This window comes from Salmo salar, chromosome ssa26, assembly GCF_905237065.1.
Source record: "Salmo salar chromosome ssa26, Ssal_v3.1, whole genome shotgun sequence".
Classification (NCBI taxonomy): domain Eukaryota; kingdom Metazoa; phylum Chordata; class Actinopteri; order Salmoniformes; family Salmonidae; genus Salmo; species Salmo salar.
The window spans coordinates 53286487-53292165 of record NC_059467.1 but is presented as its reverse complement, the minus strand read 5'-3'; positions in this window follow the sequence as shown (position 1 = coordinate 53292165).

The window sequence follows — 5679 nt, the reverse complement described above, 5'->3', positions numbered from 1 at the left end:
GGTGAATGTCTAAGTGAAAAAAGGCTTTATATTTCAATCATGTATATCTCATATCGATAATGAGTCGATAATACAGTGTAAATCGGTAATTTACATCTCAGACGGTGTTATGTCTTTAGTTATGTTGCAGAACATAAATTAATCAATATTAATCCCATAGTTTACATTTCAAACATTCACAAGCTCGGACAAGTGGTGTTCGGGTCATAAGGTAGTCGCCCCAGACTCAACCTTGTGTGTCAAATCAAAATGTATTTGCGTCATGCTTCGTTAACAACAGGTGAGTAACAGTGAAGTGCTTTACGGCTCTTCCCAACAACGCAAATACACTCTGATCTGGGGTGTCGTGCTGCCGCAGCACGGGTTCTTCATTTCTCAATTTGACTCCAGAATACACAGAGCTGGTAAAAAAAAACTATTTCTAGGAATTTTCATTCAGATAAATTCTAAAGAAATTATATTTAATTACCACAAAAAAATCTAAAATCAATCTGTGAACGTTACCAAGGTTAAGTTATTGCCTAGGGTTCTACCAGTGGTCCTGCTGGGCCAGCCCCTATGTTAACAGCAGGGTTCTACCAGTGGTCCTGCTGGGCCAGCCCCTATATTAACAGCAGGGTTCTACCAGTGGTCCTGCTGGGCCAGCCCCTATATTAACAGTAGGGTTCTACCAGTGGTCCTGCTGGGCCAGCCCCTATATTAACAGCAGGGTTCTACCAGTGGTCCTGCTGGGCCAGCCCCTATATTAACAGCAGGGTTCTACCAGTGGTCCTGCTGGGCCAGCCCCTATATTAACAGCAGGGTTCTACCAGTGGTCCTGCTGGGCCAGCCCCTATATTAACAGCAGGGTTCTACCAGTGGTCCTGCTGGGCCAGCCCCTATATTAGCAGCAGGGTTCTACCAGTGGCCCTGCTGGTCCAGCCCCTATATTAACAGCAGGGTTCTACCAGTGGACCTGCTGGGCCAGCCCCTATATTAACAGCAGGGTTCTATCAGTGGCCCTGCATGGGGCCAGCCCCTATATTAACAGCAGGGTTATACCAGTGGACCTGCTGGGCCAGCCCCTATATTAACAGCAGGGTTCTACCAGTGGTCCTGCTGGGCCAGCCCCTATATTAACAGCAGGGTTCTACCAGTGGACCTGCTGGGCCAGCACCTATATTAACAGCAGGGTTCTACCAGTGGACCTGCTGCTCCAGCCCCTATATTAACAGCAGGGTTCTACCAGTGGTCCTGCTGGGCCAGCCCCTATATTAACAGCAGGGTTCTATCAGTGGCCCTGCATGGGGCCAGCCCCTATATTAACAGCAGGGTTATACCAGTGGACCTGCTGGGCCAGCCCCTATATTAACAGCAGGGTTCTACCAGTGGGCCTGCTGGGCCAGCCCCTATATTAACAGCAGGGTTCTACCAGTGGACCTGCTGGGCCAGCCCCTATATTAACAGCAGGGTTCTACCAGTGGACCTGCTGCTCCAGCCCCTATATTAACAGCAGGGTTCTACCAGTGGTCCTGCTGGGCCAGCCCCTATATTAACAGCAGGGTTCTACCAGTGGACCTGCTGGGCCAGCCCCTATATTAACAGCAGGGTTCTACCAGTGGACCTGCTGGGCCAGCCCCTATATTAACAGCAGGGTTCTACCAGTGGACCTGCTGGGCCAGCCCCTATATTAGCAGCAGGGTTCTACCAGTGGACCTGCTGGGCCAGCCCCTATATTAACAGCAGGGTTCTACCAGTGGTCCTGTTGGGCCAGCCCCTATATTAGCAGCAGGGTTCTACCAGTGGACCTGCTGGGCCAGCCCCTATATTAACAGCAGGGTTCTACCAGTGGTCCTGCTGGGCCAGCCCCTATATTAACAGCAGGGTTCTACCAGTGGTCCTGCTGGGCCAGCCCCTATATTAGCAGCAGGGTTCGACCAGTGGTCCTGCTGGGCCAGTCCCTATATTAGCAGCAGGGTTCTACCAGTGGACCTGCTGGGCCAGCCCCTATATTAACAGCAGGGTTCTACCAGTGGACCTGCTGGGCCAGCCCCTATATTAACAGCAGGGTTCTACCAGTGGTCCTGCTGGGCCAGCCCCTATATTAACAGCAGGGTTCTACCAGTGGACCTGCTGGGCCAGCCCCTATATTAACAGCAGGGTTCTACCAGTGGTCCTGCTGGGCCAGCCCCTATATTAACAGCAGGGTTCTACCAGTGGTCCTGCTGGGCCAGCCCCTATATTAGCAGCAGGGTTCTACCAGTGGACCTGCTGGGCCAGCCCCTATATTAACAGCAGGGTTCTACCAGTGGTCCTGCTGGGCCAGCCCCTATATTAACAGCAGGGTTCTACCAGTGGTCCTGCTGGGCCAGCCCCTATATTAACAGCAGGGTTCTACCAGTGGTCCTGCTGGGCCAGCCCCTATATTAGCAGCAGGGTTCTACCATTGGTCCTGCTGGGCCAGCCCCTATATTAACAGCAGGGTTCTACCATTGGTCCTGCTGGGCCAGCCCCTATATTAACAGCAGGGTTCTACCATTGGTCCTGCTGGGCCAGCCCCTATATTAGCAGCAGGGTTCTACCAGTGGACCTGCTGGGCCAGCCCCTATATTAGCAGCAGGGTTCTACCAGTGGACCTGCTGGGCCAGCCCCTATATTAGCAGCAGGGTTCTACCAGTGGACCTGCTGGGCCAGCCCCTATATTAACAGCAGGGTTCTACCAGTGGTCCTGCTGGGCCAGCCCCTATATTAACAGCAGGGTTCTACCAGTGGACCTGCTGGGCCAGCCCCTATATTAACAGCAGGGTTCTACCAGTGGACCTGCTGGGCCAGCCCCTATATTAACAGCAGGGTTCTACCAGTGGACCTGCTGGCCAGCCCCTATATTAACAGCAGGGTTCTACCAGTGGACCTGCTGGGCCAGCCCCTATATTAACAGCAGGGTTCTACCAGTGGTCCTGCTGGGCCAGCCCCTATATTAACAGCAGGGTTCTACCAGTGGACTTGGTTTCCTCCTCTGTTCATTGTGACTTTTAGGAATTTCTCTCTTTCGCAGTTCAATAACCAAAGGTTTTAGGGTCTCATGTTTCTACAGCCATACCTGTTCTAGACTCCAGGTGTGTTCTCTACCATAGCTGTTCTAGACTCCAGGTGTGTTCTCTATCATAGCTGTCCTAGACTCCAGGTGTGTTCTCTACCATAGCTGTTCTAGACTCCAGGTGTGTTCTCTACCATAGCTGTCCTAGACTCCAGGTGTGTTCTCTACCATAGCTGTCCTAGACTCCAGGTGTGTTCTCTACCATACCTGTCCTAGACTCCAGGTGTGTTCTCTACCATAGCTGTCCTAGACTCCAGGTATGTTCTCTACCATAGCTGTCCTAGACTCCAGGTGTGTTCTCTACCATAGCTGTTCTAGACTCCAGGTGTGTTCTCTACCATAGCTGTCCTAGACTCCAGGTGTGTTCTCTACCATAGCTGTCCTAGACTCCAGGTGTGTTCTCTACCATACCTGTCCTAGACTCCAGGTGTGTTCTCTACCATAGCTGTCCTAGACTCCAGGTATGTTCTCTACCATAGCTGTCCTAGACTCCAGGTGTGTTCTCTACCATAGCTGTTCTAGACTCCAGGTGTGTTCTCTACCATAGCTGTTCTAGACTCCAGGTGTGTTCTCTACCATAGCTATCCTAGACTCCAGGTGTGTTCTCTACCATACCTGTTCTAGACTCCAGGTGTGTGTTCTCTACCATACCTGTTCTAGACTCCAGGTGTGTTCTCTACCATAGTTGTTCTAGACTCCAGGTGTGTTCTCTACCATAGCTGTTCTAGACTCCAGGTGTGTTCTCTACCATAGCTGTTCTAGACTCCAGGTGTGTTCTCTACCATACCTGTTCTAGACTCCAGGTGTGTTCTCTACCATACCTGTTCTAGACTCCAGGTGTGTGTTCTCTACCATAGTTGTCCTAGACTCCAGGTATGTTCTCTACCATAGCTGTCCTAGACTCCAGGTGTGTTCTCTACCATAGCTGTCCTAGACTCCAGGTGTGTTCTCTACCATAGTTGTCCTAGACTCCAGGTGTGTTCTCTACCATAGCTGTCCTAGACTCCAGGTGTGTTCTCTACCATAGCTGTTCTAGACTCCAGGTGTGTTCTCTACCATACCTGTTCTAGACTCCAGGTGTGTTCTCTACCATAGCTGTCCTAGACTCCAGGTGTGTTCTCTACCATAGCTGTTCTAGACTCCAGGTGTGTTCTCTACCATAGCTGTTCTAGACTCCAGGTGTGTTCTCTACCATAGTTGTTCTAGACTCCAGGTATGTTCTCCACCATAGCTGTCCTAGACTCCAGGTGTGTTCTCTACCATAGCTGTTCTAGACTCCAGGAGTGTTCTCTACCATACCTGTTCTAGACTCCAGGTGTGTTCTCTACCATAGCTGTTCTAGACTCCAGGTGTGTTCTCTACCATACCTGTCCTAGACTCCAGGTGTGTTCTCTACCATAGTTGTCCTAGACTCCAGGTGTGTTTTCTACCATAGCTGTTCTAGACTCCAGGTATGTTCTCTACCATACCTGTTCTAGACTCCAGGTATGTTCTCTACCATACCTGTTCTAGACTCCAGGTGTGTTCTCTACCATACCTGTTCTAGACTCCAGGTATGTTCTCTACCATAGCTGTTCTAGACTCCAGGTGTGTTCTCTACCATACCTGTTCTAGACTCCAGGTGTGTTCTCTACCATAGCTGTTCTAGACTCCAGGTGTGTTCTCTACCATACCTGTTCTAGACTCCAGGTGTGTTCTCTACCATACCTGTTCTAGACTCCAGGTGTGTGTTCTCTACCATACCTGTTCTAGACTCCAGGTGTGTGTTCTCTACCATAGCTGTCCTAGACTCCAGGTGTGTTCTCTACCATAGTTGTCCTAGACTCCAGGTATGTTCTCTACCATAGCTGTCCTAGACTCCAGGTGTGTGTTCTCTACCATAGCTGTCCTAGACTCCAGGTGTGTTCTCTACCATAGCTGTCCTAGACTCCAGGTGTGTTCTCTACCATAGCTGTTCTAGACTCCAGGTGTGTTCTCTACCATAGCTGTTCTAGACTCCAGGTGTGTTCTCTACCATAGTTGTTCTAGACTCCAGGTATGTTCTCCACCATAGCTGTCCTAGACTCCAGGTGTGTTCTCTACCGTAGCTGTCCTAGACTCCAGGTGTGTTCTCTACCATACCTGTTCTAGACTCCAGGTGTGTTCTCTACCATAGCTGTCCTAGACTCCAGGTGTGTTCTCTACCATAGCTGTCCTAGACTCCAGGTGTGTTTTCTACCATACCTGTTCTAGACTCCAGGTGTGTGTTCTCTACCATAGCTGTCCTAGACTCCAGGTGTGTTCTCTACCATAGCTGTCCTAGACTCCAGGTGTGTTCTCTACCATACCTGTTCTAGACTCCAGGTGTGTGTTCTCTACCATACCTGTTCTAGACTCCAGGTGTGTTCTCTACCATAGTTGTTCTAGACTCCAGGTGTGTTCTCTACCATACCTGTTCTAGACTCCAGGTGTGTTCTCTACCATAGCTGTTCTAGACTCCAGGTGTGTTCTCTACCATACCTGTTCTAGACTCCAGGTGTGTTCTCTACCATACCTGTTCTAGACTCCAGGTGTGTGTTCTCTACCATAGCTGTCCTAGACTCCAGGTGTGTGTTCTCTACCAT